Below are 20,501 nucleotides of genomic sequence, written 5' to 3'. Positions count from 1 at the left end.
AGCCAACACAGACATGGCATTCATGTTCAGAACAGGGAGTTTTCATCATATTTGAAGATTTGCTCTGGCAAGTAATTTTCCTCCACAATCAGCTTATGTGGAGTTTCCAAAAACCCCTTAGCTGCTTTCACATCAGCACTTACAGACTCACCACTCACTTTTCATATTACATAATGAATAACAATTCTTGAACTGTTTACACCATGCAAAGCTAGCAATAAATTCACCACTGTGGTAGAGGCCAGCCTTTTCTTTCAACATCACAAACACTTCCTTCTTTTTTTATTTTTATTTTATTTTTGAATTTTTAATATTTATTTTTTAGTTCTCGGCGGACACAACATCTTTGTTGGTATGTGGTGCTGAGGATCGAACCCGGGCCGCACGCATGCCAGGCGAGCGCGCTACCGCTTGAGCCACATCCCCAGCCCCACAAACACTTCCTTCTGGCCATGATCCTCAGGGTGCTGAGAAGGGTCCTCAGGGTCTGATCTGTGACCCAGGTTATCAGAAGCTTCTCCCCATATCAGATACAGGCAATTCTTGAATTTTTGTTAACCTCATTGCCTTCAACACAGCAGACCCTGTAATAAGTTCCAGCACTTTGTTCTGGTGCCTCAAGATGGTAGCTATGGCAGAATGGGATATGCCTGGCTAGTGAGGAATAGCCATCATTCACTTTCTACATCATAGTCTTTAATCACATTTAATTTCCTTTCCAGGTCAATCATGCAACATGGCCTCTTCCTGGCAATGTTAGCAGAAGATTTTGTATACTCAGGCTGTGATAATAAACAACTTGAGATCAAACCATGCAATCCAGAGGCATGTAAACACAGAGACTGCTGTCAGTCTAACAGACACACTGATTAATAGGAAACCTTTTTTATGAGTAGGAGTACACTCTAAAATAATGAAAAAAAAGTTTAGTATAGTAAAAACATAAATCAGTAACATATTTATTATTATCAAGTTTTATATTCTGTATATAATCATATTACTACCTTTATATATTAGGTTTGTTTATGCCAGCATCACCAGAAACAAGTGAGCAGTGTGTTTTACTACAACATTATGACAGCCACAATATCACCAGACAATAGGAATTTTTCAGCTCCTTTATAATCTTATCAGACTACCATTGTATATGCAGTCCATCATTAATCAAAAAGTTAGTATGTAGTTACGTATATTCATATTCATATACATATATAAAGTGATATAAAACACTATACTAAACAGAAAAAGAACATAAATTGATTTTAAGCGCACATAAGGTATTTATAAAAATTTACTATATATTAGTCCTCAGAGGTGCATTAATTAATTTCTAGAAAAAATATCATACCAAACATATTTTCATGCATATTATAAATAATTAGAAATAAATTTTAAAAGTAAATAGAGTCCTTAATCACATGTTAAGAAAATAATGTGCTTAAAAATAACTCATAGGGAAGAATCAAACTATTATGAAATACTAGAACTGAACAGTTAAAGTACCACATATTAAACCTGGGGTAAAACAACTTCAAGGTAAAGAAGGACAGCCAAGAATAGAATGAAGATGTCCATTATTATCACTTTTAGTCAACATTGTTTTGGAGGTCCCAGACAGTATAATAAAGTAAGAAAAAAAAATATATATATATAAGGCCTAGAATTAGAAAAGAATTATAAAAACTGTTATTATTTGTAAACTATCATTACTCTTATTTTTTAAAAATTCAAGAGAGGGCTCAGTGGTAAAGTGCTTGCCTAGCATGTGTGAGGCACTGGGCTTGATTCTCAGCGCTGCATATAAATAAATAAATAAATGTCCATCAACAACTGATAAAAATACTTTAAAAAATCCAAGAGAATCTACAATTAGAATTAATGCAGGGAATTCAACAAGTTGCTAGATGTAAGATCAACTTATAAAAATGATAATATTCTTATACACCAATAAAAAAATTTAGAAAATGTTATTTAAAAAATAAACCAGTTACAATAGCAACAAATGCCACAGGGCAACAGGGAAAAAAAACACACAACAAAATATGTATAAGTCCCTGCCAGATTAGAGGACAAAATTTTATTTTAAATTTTTTTAAAACTAACTAAATAAAGGGCTGGGGTTGTGGCTCAGCAGTAGAGCACTTGCCTAGCACATGAGAAACCCTGGGTTCGATCCTCAGCACTACATAAAAATAAATAAATGAAATAAAGATATTGCGTCGAACTAAAACTAAAAAAATAAATATTTTTTTAAAAAACTAACTAAATAGAGACCTATATTATGTTCACTAGAAATACCTGGAGGATAAAAATACTCTATTAAAAATTGATATAATTTCAGTAATAATGCTACAGCACATTTTTATGGAAACTGACAAGCTCATTCTAAAGTTTACACAGAAGAATAAAGAACTATAAATAGCCAAGAGAGTTTTGAAGAAAATAATATAATAAATTAATGTGATACTAGCACAGGGATAAACAAACAGATCAATGGAACATTATAGAGAATTCAGACAGTCAAATGCTATACAGAAAGTTGATACTGGACAGTGACAATACAAATCGAGGGGAGAAAGACTATTCAACAAAAGAAATGGGGATAATAATAACAATTAAAGGAATTGCTATACACAAGGTAAATTATATTCCTACTATACTATAAAATAAAATTGATGAAAAATATAAAATAAAATTGATGGGAAAAAAACCATATATGAAAAGCAAAACTATAGAACTTCTCAAAAGAACTATAATACTACAGTTTCTTTGACTTTCTTTCTTGATACAATTTGTAGGCTCTAAATAATCCTTTTTGTTTTCCTTGAGGGTACTCTGTACTCAGAACTAAATTCTCCTTGTAATCTGGAAGCAGCAGGGATAGAGCAGAAGCTTCACTTTCCAATTCTGGTTATCAGACTGCAGGTGCCTATGGATTCCTAAGTTCATATTAGCCTTATTTGTTCACTCCAAAAAAGGACTGATGAACACCGCACTAGCTATCTGTTAAACAGCTAAGTCACTTTCCTACCAGCTGTACTTCAACTAAGCCTCTCACATCCTGGGCTATTTAAATTAAGTTAAGCCTCTTGTCCTTGTCTGCAGTGACCTTTTCCATATTTCCTTATGCTATCAAATGTATTCATTATCCTTCCCACACTGTTATTCACGAAATCAATAAGTATGCCTTCTACAGAAGCCTTCATCTGAAGAGCTGATTAAAAATGTTGATCAAGGAGCTCTAACAGGGAATACTAGAGGCATAAGAGAAAGCTTCCTCCATTGATTCATTAGTACCAATCCACTTAATTACATTAGCAATTAGTCCGCATTTTCCTCTATCCTTCAAAAATACTATGAAATGTGGTCAACTTTCTGCTGAGTTTGGGCTTAGCTTTACTTAGTGCATTTCCATGATCTGTCAATCTACTAAACCTTTCAACGAAGATAAATCTGGCATAACTTGGTTTTAGTGAACCCATGGTAGCATCAAGGAACTGTTTCTTCTCTTAGAAGCTCACAAACCAGTAATTAATGATTCTATAAGTATACTTAAGAAAACTTGGAACAAATTACAGAAGAGACCAGATTATGGGGACTCGACACATTTATCACCTAATTATTATACTCTCTATGGAAGACATAATTATGAAAAATATGTTTCTCTACAATATGCAGGCCAGAAAATGTCTTTAAAATCTATCATTCACAGAAAACAACTGATAGCTCTAAAAAAATGAAATATTTTGAGGTAAGGGGAAAGTTTGAGGAGAGCAATAAATATAAATTCATAAAAAGTACTTTGATGGGGGCTGGGGTGTGGCTCAGTGGTAGCGCACTGGTCTGGCATGCATGAGGCCCTGGGTTCTATCCTCAGCACCACATAAAAATAAATAAATAAATAAAGGTATTGTGTCCATCTACAACTAAAAAAAAAGTATTTTAAAAAAGTACTTTGATGGTTTAAGATAAGAAAAGGAGGACTGGGACACAACAAGCAAATTCTGTGCTTCTTCATAAAAAGATGTAAACAATGTTTTAAAAAATATAAATGAGTTCTAAAATTCAGCTCCCAAAATAACATGGGAAACTGCCTGACCATAAAGGATGTACCACACAGTACACCCCAAAAACTGAACTGTAGAGTAGAAAATATTCTGCCACCCTCAGAGAGCTAGCCTAGAAACATTTCCTCAATTGATCTTCCTGTTGAATTGACACCAGAGTACCTATGAGATTTACTTCCATTTAGTATTCTCAGTGCTCCAGAAACACGAATTGTTCACTCTGGGACTAGAAATCAGCTTTTTATAAAGATACTGTATAACACAGAAATGAGCATAAAGCCAAAATATTATCACTGACCACAGAGAACCTTGAGCTAGAATAAATATTTTGTGACATACAAATGCCTTTCTAAGAGTTCTGTTAATAAGCAAGATATGAGAATTTAGCCTCAAAAGCCAATTTAGAAGCAAAGAAACATTTCCCCCCAAAAAAAACCTACACTAATGAAATGAGAATGCATTACTGGATAGTAGAAAATACTATCTTGATTGTAGAGCACTTTTGTTTTCATCTGACAATGGGCAGAACCTTTATTTCCTACCTCTATTCTTGGAACTCTATTAGAAGGTAGATAAGATGTACTACAGGCTGATGGCAAAGCCTTTCTCAAACAATCCAGAAATCACACCACACACAGCATTCTTCATAGCAGTCTCTTCTCATAGGCCAGAGGAAAGGGGCAGTAGGACTTCTGTGGACCCAAGCTGCATTGGGAATGTTGAGCAGTCACAAGGAGTCCTCAGAAAAGGCACAGCTATCTCAGATGTTCAGGCCTAGAGAACAGCCTGGCTCAGCAGATCTTTAGGACCAGGTGTCTCGAGGCCTTCTTTGGGGTCAGGGACCACAATTCAAGCTGGTCATGGAGCCAGGCCAGGGGGTGCTCCTGGGGGATGATAGCTACATCATTAGGGTCCAGGGGGTCCCAGCTGAGCAGTACCCTTACTGCAGGCACATTGGGATACATTGTAAGGGGGTCTAGGCCCATTTCAGGTGAAGTTGGGATCCAGCTGTCCTCAGTATGCAGGAAACACAGTTTGGTGAACTGGCACAGGCCTGGAACCCTCTGTTTGACAATCTCAGTGCAGCTGACAGCCTTCCCTGTAGCCCAGCCAGAACCTGAGAACACTACATGCCGTGCACTGCCCCCCTCCAATCGACCCAGTGCCAGTCCCAGCAGGTTTCGGATTTTGCTGCCATCTTGGACCCATATCTCCAGGGTGTCAGGGGATAGCTGGGGCATTAGAGAAGGTGCTGGGAGTTCTACAGAGTAAGCTTTCCAGTAGTGCTCCACCCAGCTTGCTGTGGCATCTGTAAATCTCACTGCCCTTGGATCTCACCTCTGCAGCCCCAGGGGGACTCACAGTGGATCCTTGCAGCACAGCCAAGATGGCATGTCTAAAGAACTTTTTTTTTTTTTTGTCCAACAATGCTGGGGATCAAACTTGGAGCCTTTTACATGCTGGGCAAGTGCTCTACCACTGAGTTAAACCCCAAGCCCAAACACATTTAACTTGATTATAAATGAGAAATGGAAATACACAGCATCTAAAAGCTAAAAATTGTACCCAGCATGACCATGAAAGCCCCCAAGAGCTCTCTCAGTGTCAAATACACTAAACATTCAATAATTTTTTAATCTTTTGTCCTCTGCAGCCACTTCCTACTTCCTTTCCACCAGGAACTAAGCAAAAAGACTGAATCATAGATGTTACAATTATCATTCAATACTTTTTTTGCAGGGGACCAGTATTGGGAATTGAACCCAAAAGTGCTCCACCACTAAGCTATAGGATGTATCCTCAGCCCTTTTTAGTTTTTGAGATAGGGTCTCACTAAGTTGCCTCAGCTGCCTAATATTATAGGCGTATGTCACTGCGCCCATTCAATATCATTTTCTAAGAGTCATGGGTAGAATCTGAGAGTTACCTGGGCCCAGAGGAGCACTTTGTGGTTCAAGGACCCCAAAGGATCCTAGACTACAACTCCTCTTTTCAAGGGTACCAGGAGCTAAATGTTTCCCATGAACTAACTTAAAAACCTCACCCACCACTTAAAGCATTAGATCCATTTACCATCATCAACCAACATTTGTATACCTACATAACTCAAAAACATGCCATTGTTATTCTTAAGACTTTCCATTTATTTTTTCCAAATAAAATCCTTCTAGAAGCAATCCACAGAACATCCAAACCTTCTAAACTGGGAGAAGATTGAGGAAGCCCATGCTGCTCCCTTTTAGTGGCAGGCTTAAGGAAAGCTGGTGGTTGAAACCTGGCCAGAGACCCACTATCACAGAGTTATTATTGAATTGTCCTGATAAAGTATTCTGGAGAGAGAAAACTCTTATTCTTCTCAGTCTGCTAAGATTTAAAATAAAAATTTCTGGGGAGAATCCCAGGGGGATCATATATAAATTGCAGCAGTCTTTTTCTCTGTTTTTGCTCTTTCACTACTGATTTCTGCTTGACAAACCTATCTATAAAGGCCTCCTGCAAGCATTTGTCCTGAGGTCCTAATGCTCCAGGCCATCAGGTAGCTGGCAGATAGCAAAGCAGCACAGAACTGAGTGCACCAGCTACCCACTCTAGGCCAAAACAAGAATTGGAAATAATCATCTGTTACAAAACCATCAACTTAGTGTGCCCATTACCTGCGTTAAATCCAACTTCTCTTTAAAAATCACTGTTTCAAGTAATGTTTTATTTTTCACTATTACAGAACAGTGTTTCATAAATGTGCTCACACCCATAAAACTGTCAGGGATTAATTTCTGGCGTCAATAAAGGAGTTTAGGGGGAAAAGAGTTTCAGTTCTTAGAATAAGGGTTGACAAGAAATAGTAAATGGAAACTTAGATGAAACATATATTTCAAAACAGAAAATATGAGAGGAAATCCATTTCAGTGCAAAACTCCAACTCAAAGGAACTCAACAGTAAAAGGTCGCTATTCAGAGACTGGAATATGTTAGCATATATTCACAGTTACAATTCTGATTGCCCACTAGCAGTCCAATTATGTTTAATAAGCAGCAGGGACACATGGTTACTTAGGATAATTCTGCCAAACTGAATGAGAAAGTTCAAGATTTAAAACATGTAATTTAGTGAGCATATTTAACCACTGATAAAATATAATGGGCCCCTTGTCTTTCATTTTAATCATCTTTATTAGAAGAAAAACACACCAAACTAAAGGAGTTTTCCATATGGAAGTAGCAACTTAAAATTGGAAGCTCTATTACTATGTAGAAAGTTAATACATCATGGCTTTGCATGGTGAGAATAGAATCAAAATTTCACTTTGAAGTAAACTTAAGTTGAAAGCATTATGTGTTTCAACAGGAATTAAAAAAAAAAAACAGATGTTAATATCCAAGCATGGGGGTGCATGCCTGCAACCCCAGTGACTCAGGAGGCTGAGGGAAAAGGACCACAAGTTCAAAGCTAGCCTCAGCAGCTTTACCAAGTCCCTAAGCAACTTAGCAAGATCGTGTCTCAAAATAAAAAGGACCTGGGGTGTCGCTCAGTGGTTAATCACCTCTAGGTTCAATTCCTGGTACCAAAAAAATAATAAGTTCAGACCAGTAGCAGTCAAAGAGGCAGGCAGTCATTATTGTTGCACCTCCCCTCAATGTTGCAAACCCCTTCTCTTCTTCAGTGGAAAATGAAGCCAAAGTGACTTCCAATAGAATAGGATTAAGAGCCCAGAAATAAATAAATAAGGCCAAATGATTCCTGAAAAGGGTGCCAAGATCATTCAATGGAGACACAACAGTTTCTTCATCATGAGTCTCTTCATCACGATGCTAGGAAAACTGGATATCAACCTACAAAGGAATGAATATGAACCCTTACCAAATACCATATTAATGAATTGACTCAAAGTGAATCAAAGACATAAATGTAAAAACTAAATGATAAAATTTTTAGAAGAACCTGGCATGGTGGCACACACCTGTAATCCTAGCAGCTCTGGAGGCTAAGACAGGAGGATCGCAAATTCAAAGCCAGCCTCAACAGCCTAGCAAGATCCTAAGTAATTTAGGGAGATCCTGTCACCAAATAAATAAGTAAATAAATGAAAGGGCTAAAGATGTGGCTCAGTGTGGTTAAGCTCCCTTGAGTTCAATCCCTAGTACCCCAAAAAAAATTGGGGAAAAAAGTTTTAGAAGAAAATATAAGCAAAAACTTCAGGACATAGAATTTAGCAATAATGTCTTGGACATGACACCAAACGCTTAGGCAACAGAAGAAAAAAAATTGGCAATTTGTACTTCATGAATTTTTTTTTTTTAGTTGTAGATGAACACAATGTCTCCTTATTTTATTTATTTTTATCTGGTGCTGAGAATCAAACCCAGTGCCTCACATGTGCTAGGCAAGCACTTTGCTACTAAGCTTACAACGCCAGCCCGCTATATAACATTTTTAAACTTGTACATCAAAAGATGATAGCAACAGAGCAAAAGAGCAACCCTAAGGGTGGGAGGAGATATTTGTAAATCAAATATCTAAGAAGGATTAATATTCAGGATATACAGAGAACTAAAACTCAACAAAAAAGCAAACAACATGAGTCAAAATGGCAAAAAAAGACTTGAATCAAAATTTCTCTAAAGATAAACAAATTGCCAATAAACACATAAAAAATGTTCACCATCACTAATCATTAAGGAAATAAAAAATACAATGAGACATTATTTCACACCCATTAAAATGGCTACTATCAAGAAAAGAGAAAATAATTGTTGGTGAGGATGTGGGGAAACTGGAGCCCTTGTACACTGTTGGTGAGAATGTCAATGATACACAGATGCTACAGCCACTATGGAAAACAATTTGGCAGTTCTTCAAAAACTTAAAAATAAAATGCTATATGATGCCCCCAAGGATCTCAAAGAAATATTTGCACATTCACGTTCATAGCACCATTTATTCACAGTAATTAAAACAAGGAAGCAACCCAATTTCTTTTGAAGGATGAATGAATAGGCAAAATGAGGTATACACTACAATGGGAGATTGTTCAGCTGTGAAAAGGAAGAAAATTCTGACATATGCTAAAACATAGATGAACCTTGCTCAGTGTCTTCTATACCTGGTCAGTCACAAAAAGGTAAATATTGCATGATCCCACTTACCATTCAGAGTTGTCAAAATCATAGAGACAAGAGAGTAGAATGGTGGTTACCAGGGGCCAGAAAAACAGGGAATTGAGGAGTTATTGTTCAGTGAGCATATGGTTTCAGTTTTACAAAATGAAAAGATATGGAGATGAATGGTGTTAATGGTTACACAGCATTGAATGTATTTAACATGGCAACTGTAAACTTAAAATGGTGAAGAGCATAAATTCTGTAATATGTACTTTTAAAAAATATTATTAAAAACTGGAAAGTGTAAAAAATACAATAAAAAAATGGAAAGATGTAGTACACAAGTTGCTAGTTTTCCCCAATCGCCATGTTAATTTCCTTATCTACTTACATGTTTGGTTACTTGGAAAACCAAAGCTTTTTCTTTGGGATTTATATGTTTTTTAATACTACTCAATGATATAAAATCATTATTTAGACTTATAGTCAGTATACACTTATAAGATGCTTCTACTAAAAACTGCTTGATATATATTGCTAATTAAGTTTTAGTAAACTGGTTTTGCTGCAAAGTAGGCAGCAAAAAAAGAACACTTTATGGATAAAGCCTTTATTGAAACCACTTTATAATGTCTTCTATATCTGGTCAGTCACAAAGGACCTCATACTATAAGATTTTATTTATCCGAAATATCCAGAATTGACAAATCTATACACATAAAATTAGATTGGAAGGTGGTAATGAAAGAAAAGAATTAGGTAATAATGGTTAAAGGATACAAGGTCTCATTTTGATATAATGAAAATGTTCTAAACTTTTTTTTTTTTTTTTAAAGAGAGAGTGAGAGAGAGGAGAGAGAGAGAGAGAGAGAGAGAGAGAGAGAGAGAGAGAGAGAATTCCAATATTTATTTTTTTTTAGTTCTCGGCGGACACAACATCTTTGTTGGTATGTGGTGCTGAGGATCGAACCCGGGCGGCACGCATGCCAGGCGAGCGCGCTACCGCTTGAGCCACATCCCCAGCCCCAAATGTTCTAAACTTGATTGTGGTGATGAATGCACAAATCTGTGACTATACTAACAGCCATTCCAATCAAATTGTACCCTTTAATGGGTGAATTGTATGGTCTATGAATTATTTTTCAAAACAGTTAATTCAGAAAGGAAAATTGGTACTTATACAAGTACTTCACTAAAAAAAATAAATAAATAACACCAAAAATAAGATAACATCATACATCCACCAAAATGGCTATAATTGAAAAGCTAGATAATAACATGTTGGTGAGGGTGTAGTATAGCATATATATATACACTGTTGATAAGAATAACTTGTACAGCTGCTTTGGAAAGCAATTTGGAAGTATCTATTAAAGTTGAATACATGTATACTGTTGACCTAACAACTTCATTCAGATAGATAGATAGATAGATAGATATAGATAGATACACACATCATATATGGACACTAAAACACATGTGTAAGAACATCTATATTAGCATCATTTGTAGTAACAGTAAACTGAAAGCACCCCTCAAAAGTCCATTAAAAACAAAAATGCAGCTAGGTACGGTGGCTTCCACCTGTAATCCCAGTGACTTGGGAGGCTAAGGCAGGAGGATCACACATCCAAGACCAGCCTCAGCAACTTAGCAACATCCTAAGGAATTTAGTGAGACTCTGTCTCAAAATAAAAAATAAAAAAGGCTGAGGATGTGGCTAAGTGGTTAAGAACTCCTGAGTTCAATCCTCAATACCAAAAAAAGAGAAAAACAATGCAGTAACAATTTGGTATATTTTCTAGGGTTGTGGCTCAATGGTAGAGAGCTTGCCTAGCATGTGTGAGGCACTGGTTTTGATTCTCAGCACTGTATAAAAATGAATAAAAAATAAATATAGGTATTGCATCCATCTACAACTACAAATATTTTTTAAAAAAGAATTTGGTATGTTTGCACAATGGAATACCACATAGTAATTAAAATGAACTATGTACAACAATATAGATAAATTGGACCAATATTACATTGGGAAAAAAAGACACACAAGAATATATACTAAAATAATGCAAAGTAGGTAAAAGTATTCTGTGGACATCAATAATTGAGATAGTGATTTCCTTTGGTAGAAGAAAAACAGTAGTGCAATGGGAGAGGGCCACCATGAGGGAAGTTTAAGAGGTGCTGGTAATTTTTTTTTTGACCTGAGTATTGATACATGGGAGTGTCTATTTCATAAAAACCAACCTATTTTTATATTTATTATTGGGGATTTTCATTATATGTATTACACTTGACTTTAAAAGTTTACATTCAAAATATGAGGGAAAAAGAAAGAAATGGTGCACAGTAGCACAGTCTTTGACTATGCCAAGACAGTTTGATTTGTCATTTACCCAAACTACTAATTACCAGTTACACTAAACATGTATTATCATTTCAATAAGTGCCAGTGTATTATGAATCCTGTCATTTTGGTCCAACATATATTTGTAATATTTTATTTATTATATATTAAATATTTATACCACTCTTAGTTGTTCCCCTGCTAGTTAATAATCTACACATGACCCAAGCATGCAAAAAGTCAGACCCTTCATTGTAAAATTAATAATCACAGCACTTGGTTTAAAAGAAAAATAGTAAGTAAACTAACATTAAAGAACTTATAATTGTCAGAGCTGCCTATTTTAAGAACATTAGATTATCACAAACCTGAAGCTCATGTTCTTTCCTTTGTTAGGAAAAAACCTTTCTTCAATAGGCTTATGTGGTAACAAAAGACTCCCAACAAAATAAATGAATAGATCTGATGCTAACCTACTATGAGGATCAGACGATGCCAGTGTGGTTCCTGAGTAAACAAATGGTGGGTATGTAGAACTATAAAAACATTGTTTTTATTTTTTAATGTTTCTGTGTTGCATTTGAGAATCAAATCTATAATTAAAGCATTTATCTGCAATTTTTTATTCTTTTTGTCCTTAACAAAATGTTTTATTTGTAGATTAAGACCCAGTTCTAGGGGCTGGGGTTATTGCTCAGCGGTAGAGCGCTCGCCTCACATGTGCAAGGACCTGGGTTCAATCCTCAGCACCACATATAAATAAATAGTTATTGTGTTCAACTACAACTACAAAATTAAATATTAAAAAAAGACCCAATTCTAAAAAAGAAAAAAGCAAAAGAATCAAATTCTATCATTTATTGTAATAGTTATCTCCTTTGTCAACATTTTCTTTTAATCTGAGCACTAATTATATATTTCTACCTGTATTTTCTTTAATGAATTTGACACTTTAAAATGTTTTATAGTAAGTTTAGGAAACCCTAACCTAGAATTAGCCACTCAATTTCAAAATATCACAAAACTACATCAATGACCGCCACATTCTACACACACACACACACACACACACACACACACACACACACACGCATAAATTTAATCTTGCCCAAAACATATTATCACTTGAGTAACCTTTGGCTAGGTACTATAAGGAATATAATAAAATATACATGGGAGTGTCTAGAACAGGGAAGTTCTCCGAAGGAAAAAGAGCTAATGGTCACAATGAAGAGCACAGAGCTATAAAGAAACCACGTAGGCAAAAATCAAAGCTTTAAGGGTATTGCTTTGTCTCAAGAGACATAAGTCAGTCAACTATGCCCAATTGTGAAAATCAAAACATAAAACAGAACATACAGAATTTTTTTTAAACTGTAGAGGTCATGAAAGAGTGTGCTTTAAAAAGTAATGTTCAGGGGCTGGGGTTGGTGGCTCAGTGGCAGAGCACTTGCCTCGCACATGTGAGGCACTGGGTTTGATCCTCAGCACCACATAAAAATAAATAAACAAAGGCATCACGTCCATCTATAACTACAAAAAAATGTTCAGGTTTTTGTAATAGCTTTTAGCAGTCTAAATTTCCCTTAAAACATATAAGCCCAAAGTTTGAGGTTTCCATATTTGACTTTTATGAGATTCCAAGAACATAAACACAATCTATGAAAACTGAGGAGACCCAAATAGAGTTGGTGCTGCTTCTGAACATACATCTCATCTCTAACCTACCATTTGGAAGTAGAAAAAGGACTTTGATATACATTTTTACTTATATCACTCTATGTTGTCACTGTGATAAACACTGAGAATACATCTTTTTTTTTTATAGAGAGAGTGAGAGAGGATAGAGAGAGAGAGGGAGAATTTTTTTAATATTTTTTTTTTTTTTAGTTCTCGGCGAACACAACATCTTTGTTGGCATGTGGTGCTGAGGATCGAACCCGGGCCGCACGCATGCCAGGCGAGCGCGCTACCGCTTGAGCCACATCCCCAGCCCCGAGAATACATCTTTTAAAGTGCCCATTTTAAATACAGAAGAAACCAGTAACAGTACCGTATTGCCTCTGACAGGGCAAGCTCAGAAATTATAGGTCAGGAATAGGACAGAGATCAATTTTTCATTTTATATAACTTTGCTCTGTTATTAAAAATGAGTTGAGCTTATCAAATAAAGTCACTATGATTATAGCTTCAATGTCATTTATACATATAATATTTACATAGATTATTTTTTTATGAGAACTAAAATCCAGACCCCCTCCAAACATGTTTAATTCCTAGATTTCTGGGTAAAAAGTCTTCTTTCTTGGGCTAGATCTGTAGCTCAGTGGCAGAGCACTTGCCTAGCTCGTGTGAAGCCTTGGATTCAATCCTCAGCATTACATAAAAATCAATAAAACTAATAAAGGCATTGTGCCCGTCTACAAGTAAAAAAAATTTAATTTTTTTAAAAAGTCTTCTTTGTTCTTCATCTGCCCCTATTCTTAACCTCTAAAAACCATAGTTCATGTCAAAAACAACACATAAAGAACCCAAAGTAGCTCTAGTTCACATTTTTTCTCTAGTGGCCAAATGTTTAAGAATCATCAATCAGAATCCATGCAAGAGATATTCTATATTTATGATCTATTTATGAGTTTCTCTCACAGCAGGAGCTGGGCCTTCAGAATTACTCTTTTTAAAATGACTGCTGGTCGTTTAATTATATGAAAAGCTTAACAGACATCTGAATTACTAGCACCACTGGTAGTATCCTGGTGGCACATGCTTTCTTTCTTTTCTTCTTTTTTTTTTTTTTGCACATGCCTTCTTAAAAAAACATTTTCCTCTGAATTATACATAATTTTACACAAATAAATCAACAAAATTATAGATGTTTTGTTCAGAAAATATGGAAAGTTCCCTAATTAAATACTTTTGCCAAGCAGGCAAGGAAAAAAAAAAAAGACCCTTGTTGAACAACCTTCTATTGAGTTTTTAAATGACATGTTTTGGGAAAACAAAACAACATTATGTTACATCAATGTACAATGTAGCCCTAAATCACCAGAGGACAAACTAAGCTAGAATCTCAGATGCAGGTATTATTAAATGGCAGTCAGCTTCTTTTCTACCAGTGTTTTTAAGTTAGTTTTTTTAATCTAAAAAAATAGTGATGTCTTTAAAAATCCTAAGGAAGTAAATCCTATTACTAAAATACTACTTTGTCCAGTGCATTGAAACAGAAATTTCTAAATGTTCTGTGTAAAAAAAAATAACCATCACTAATTCATTTATACCATAAGTTATAAATCCACAATACTAATAGCTCTACAATAAGCAAATGTACAATCCAATTTCAATTTCAATTATTTTCTCTTCTTTTCTTCACTAGACTCCAAAATAGGAAAGAAAATGAAAGAGTACAGCTCAGAAGTTGAAAGAAAAAGAAAATTTCGGATCTTCAATCAGATCTGCATGACTTGGGTTATGCTGATTGTGGATTTCTGATTTCAAACCTTTCAAAGAAGAAACCTCAAGGACCCTTCAAATTATGTTCCAGCCATATGCCTGATTAGACAATTGAATCATTTTACTGAACTACATTTTCCCCCTTGATTCAGATCCTCTCAAGCTGCCACAAATATATTTGTTCAGTGTAAACGGAGTGATAAAGATTGACCTTTCTAGCTGAGCAGCTAGCTGAACTGGATTTTAAATAGTATGCTTAGGATTTTACTTTACTTGTTTTAAGGAAAAAAGGAAGTAAAATAGAAGTTCATGGATGATAGGTCCACATATCTAATTTTTATTCTAGGAATTTTTGAGCCTATCCCACTCCTGACAAATTCAGTACCTCACACCAGGATAAAGAATAGCCAGCAGTGAAACACTGGACTACTATTGTGAGAAATGAGAGGTTCCAAAACAGACTTAGTAGCAGTTCTGTTTTTAAGAATTGTTCCCATCTAGGGCTGGGGTTGTGGCTCAGTGGCAGAGTGCTCGCCTAGCACGTGCGAGGCACTGGGTTCCATCCTCAGTACCACATAAAAATAAATAAACAAAATAAAGGTATTAAATAAATAAATAAATAAAAGGTATTGTGTACAACTACAGTTAAAAAAAAAAAAGAATGTTCCCATCTATTTTCCTGTTCTTGAAAAGAGAGAGGAAAAAGAAACAAACAGAAGGGAGGAGGGGAACTGCTAGCCCTTAAGTCCTGCTAATACTTTGACTCATTCTAAAATGCTTTCTCATTGATGTTCTATCCAATACCATCAAAATAACAAGATTTCCATTTCCTTCTTTCTTTGGTATCTCATAACCTGACAAAGCAGTCTAGGAAACTAATTCTTCTGGCTATTTAAGAACACATATAATTCCAGTATTTCAAAATATTTTTCCTCTCCCTAATCCTTGTCCCTTCCCCCAATTACTGTACACTCCTGACCCAACCTATCACTCACTAAAATTATGATCATGAGTGATTATGTGTAACTGCCTGAGAAATTACATACTCAAAGCAGCCTGCAAAAAACAAATTTCCATGAATATCTAATGGGAAGAGGAAAGAGCCTATATTTATGAAATTTCTTTAGACCTGCTGCTGCCTGATTTTCATTCAATGATAGCAAGTGAGCAAGTGCTAATTTGCATAGCTGATAGGAAGCTGAGTCCAATCATTTATTCACAGCAGGCACAGAGCTAGAAGCTAAGGATGCAGAGATAAAAGATGTAGTCACTGTCTTCACTCAAAGACCTCAAAGTCCCCCCAAAAAAGAGAGCTACAATCACAATACCTTGATGAAGTGTCACAACAGCAATATGCCCAGAGTGACATGGGAGGAGGAGGAGGAAGAAGAAAAAGATGATGATGATGATGATGATGATGATGATGATGATGATGATGATGATTTGGGAAAAGCTTCTCAGGTGAGGTGGCAGGTGGAATTAGAATCAAATCTGAAGAGCACCTTAGGAGGATCAGGGACAGAAGCAGAGAGATGGGGCTTTCTGTTCTGAGGAAGCAGCATATATGAAAATAGAGATGTTCTGTTTGGGGTGATGCAAATATTCTGGAAATAGAGAGATGTGTGTATACAATATTGTCAATATTGTTAATGTGTTTAAGGTCACTGAATTGTATAATGAAAATGGTAAGCTTTATATTACATAGATATCTTACATATACGTATCCACGTTCACACACAAACATAGATGTCTATAAGCAGAAACATAAGATATCTGTGAAGAAGACTGAGTGGCAAGAGAAAGCATTGAGGTGCATCAGGGCTAGACTATAAAGAGCTTTTTTTCTTTTATTTTTTTATTTTTTATTTTTTTGTATTCTCTACTGAAGAAGAGTGGAGGCTAACCAAAGAGAGAAAAGACTAGAAGGTCCAGGAATGATTAGGAGGGTATTTCTGACTTCTGATGAGAAATGATGGTCTGAATTTTGAGAGGCAATGGAGTAAAAAAGAATGAACAGATTGGGCTGGGACTGTGACTCAGTAGAAGAGCTCTTGCCTAGCATGTATGAAGCACTGGGTTCGATCGGCACCACATAAAAATGAACAAATAAAATAAAGGCATTGTGTCTATCTACCACTCAAAAAAAAATGAACAAATTTCCAAGAAAGAAGAAAGATGGGGACTTGGAGCCTCAGCAAGAAGGATGAGGCAAATGACAGGGTGCCACTCACCCAGAGACCAGAAGCAGGATAGACTGGAAGTCAGTGACTTCTGCTTGGACCTGCCTACTTTAAATCCTTGTGGATAAAGGATGAAGACCAGCAGCTTGGAAGAGTTGCTTGAGTTCTTAAGTAGGCCTATGGACTTTGTGCTGTCTCAGGGCCCAGGCAACAAAGAGCAGCCCAGATATGAGGAGGATTTTTTTTTTTTTTTACACCTTTGAACAGAATCCAGCACCTATCTATCACTCTGAAAATTAGGGACTTTGACAGACTCTGAATGTAGCTTCTCTGACAAGGACCTAAGGTTTTTCAATAGTAGTGAGTCCCTTGGAGGGCAGTATTAATCAACAAGGATAAGCCAAAGAATAATATACAGATGGTACTTTATGATGGCCACTGCTGACATTTAGGTCTCACAGAAAGAACTGGGGAAATTTTACAGGATGGAACAGAATCTGGAAAGGAGAGGCGGGCAGCATAAGTTGTTATCACTTGGAGAAGATAAATGGAATCTCTTTTATTCTCCCAGGCTACAAAAGCCTACAGCTTGCCAGTTAATAAACATTTCAACAAAAGTTATATAATCATGTTATTCATACTGTTTGTAGTCTGCTCCTTTACATTTAACAATATGATGGCACTTTCTATGCCATAACACTCTTCTATAATTTTATGTTCAAAACTCAAAAGTATCTAATTATAGCCAGGTGTGGTAATGCACACCTGAAATCCCAGCCACTTGGGAGAAGGATCTCAACAACTTACGAAGATACTGTCTCAAAAAAAAAAAAAAAATTTAAGGGGTTGGGAATGTAGCTCAGTGGTAGCATGCATAAAGCCCTGAGTTCAATTCCCAGTATTATTTTTAAAAATACACACATACACACACACACACACACACACACACACACACACGTGTGTAATTGTATATCATAATTTATTCAACCCATCACCTATTGTTAGATATTTAGAATTGCAGTTTTTCAAGCTAATTTTAAGCATTAAGCCCATAATCACCAAGTAATTAACATTTTTATGATGACATCTAGGGATATTGAAGTATTTTATTTCAAGTTTCTGTGTATAAATTTGCCTTTGCGGGCTGGAGTTGTAGCTCAATGGAACAGCATTTGCCTAACACATGTGAGGCACTGGGTTCGATCCCCAACACCACATAAAAATAAATAAAGGCATTGTATCCATACACAACTAAAAAATTTTTTGTAATTTGCCTTTAAATTTTTGTCTTAAACAAACAAAACAAACAAACAAACAAACAGGGCCTGGGGTTGTGGCTCAGTGGTAGAGCCCTTGCCTAGCATGTATGAAGCACTAGGTTTGATTCTCAGCACTACATATAAATAAATGAATAAAATGAAGGTACATCAACAACTAAAATATTTAAAATAAAAAATAAAAACTTTTTAACTCTACAGATTCAGCTAAAGAATCAGAGCAACTTAGTGACATACACCTTTAATCCCAGCTATTAAAGAAGCCAAGGCAAAAGGATTGCAATTTCAAAGCCAGCCTCAGCAATTTAGTGAGACCCTGACTCAAAATAAAAAATAAAATCTGCTGGGGATTTAGCTTGGTGGTAGAGTAGCACTGGGCTCAATCCCCAGTACTGGCAGCAGCAGGTGGGGGGATCATAGCAACTTACTAGCCCCAATTTTTTTTTAACTTTTTTTTTGGTTCTTTTTAGTTATATGTATTTTGACATATCACACATACATGGATTATAATTCCCATTCGTGTGGTTGTGTATTCATATATAAACATAGGGAAGTTATGTCAGATTTCATCTACTGTCTTTCCATTCCCATCCCATTCACTTCACCCCATTTAATCCAGTGAAGCTCCAATCCCTGCCCACCCCCCCACCCCCACACCTCCACCCCCAGCCTATTGTGAGTCAGCATCCGTATATCAGAGAGAACATTCAGCCTTTGGTTTTTTGGGGATTGACTAGTCCCAATTTTATAAGAAGAAAGTAAATCATTCACTTGTTGGGGGTATATTAATTTAATCAAGCCAAGCATACCAAATATATGATAGAAGAGGCAGGTAATTCACTAAATGGCACTCTGGTGAACAAAAGATTAAATGCATCTCCAATAAGTAAACCGTGTACTTTCTGTCAGCAGAATCGAGTATATTTTAGATCCCATGGATGCTTATTGGTCTCTCCTTGAGTTAGCAATAACTATAGTCAGAGAAGACTCTACCTGTGCTCATGCTTTCCCTTCTACCCATAAAATCCCTCAACTCTCCCAATTTTGTGCCCAACCAGCTTCTTATCATTCAAGAAGGTTCAACTACGACTTTTCCAGAAAGCCTTCCCTGACCACGATCATCCTCAGCCAATATGTCCTGCTCATATCTCTTGAGTATACTGCAGTTTATTAAAATGGTAATTTGATATTCACTCACCAAATAATAAGCCTCTTTAAGTCAGCCTTACGTTTTATTGCAAAACCCTCAAGGGCTAGTGCATTGCTCTATTAAATGATTGCTGGAAAGGTATGCCTGTGATTCAAAAAGTGCCACAAAATTTCATCTACTTAACAATACTCTTCTCTGCTAGTAATATTTTCCAATGAGAACAGAACAGCATGTATAACTATAAAGGTTATATATACTTTTCTAATAAAAAGTACAACAATAACATCTGATGTGTAATCATTGATGTGATACATGGTAGTTAAACAAATAACTGATATAAATTACTACAAATAACTGTATAAATTACTACCATTGGTAATTCCAAGGAATGAAGTGGGATGACATATGATAACCAACTTCTTCCATCAGAGATGGGACTGTTTCAAGATGTTTCAAGATCCAAATAGCCCTTTACTCTATAGTATTTTCCCCTCCTCCCACAAACTCTTCACCAAAGTTATTTTCACAGGAAACAGGGCTCAGATGACAGATTCCTTTCTCTACTTCTGTATTGAACTGTCTGTCACATTTGTGAGCCTTATGTTCTGCCATACTTTCCTGGGATTTTTAGGTATATACACTCTTTAAGAATTAGAAGAACCTCCAACTTCTCTCTTTTGTTTCCCTTCTACTAATACCTATAAAAATAAAAAGTAGTTACAAAAGGCCAAGTGGTATGAATTAAGAAAAGCTTGTCTTGCCTCCAAATCTCTCCCCTAGATTACCAGGCATTCCACCATTTACACATTCATCTGGATTAACAAATAAGCACTCCCTCTTCTCCTGCCACTGAAAAAGCAAACACACTATGTAACATAGGTCTAGTGGTAGTATGAAACAAGCTCATGTTCAGTCATACTGAGGGGATAA

General features: G+C 36.0%; 1 protein-coding gene and 1 pseudogene across 3 annotated transcripts in view; both read right to left on the bottom strand.

Moving 5' to 3' along the window:
• FRMD5 (FERM domain containing 5) overlaps positions 1–20,501 on the bottom strand; it is a 334,173-nt gene that overhangs the window by 280,533 nt on the left and 33,139 nt on the right. The window lies entirely within an intron of this gene.
• Positions 4,870–20,501, bottom strand: part of LOC308647352 (ribonuclease P protein subunit p25-like protein) — a 48,367-nt pseudogene continuing 32,735 nt past the window's right edge. The window contains exon 2 of the transcript in view: positions 4,870–5,376. The product of the transcript in view is annotated as a ribonuclease P protein subunit p25-like protein (transcript). The remainder of the gene's footprint in view (positions 5,377–20,501) is intronic.

Source organism: Spermophilus citellus (genome assembly GCF_964194105.1).
Source record: "Spermophilus citellus genome assembly, chromosome: 4".
NCBI classification, from domain to species: Eukaryota; Metazoa; Chordata; class Mammalia; order Rodentia; family Sciuridae; genus Spermophilus; species Spermophilus citellus.
This window is presented reverse-complemented; position numbering and strand designations above follow the sequence as displayed.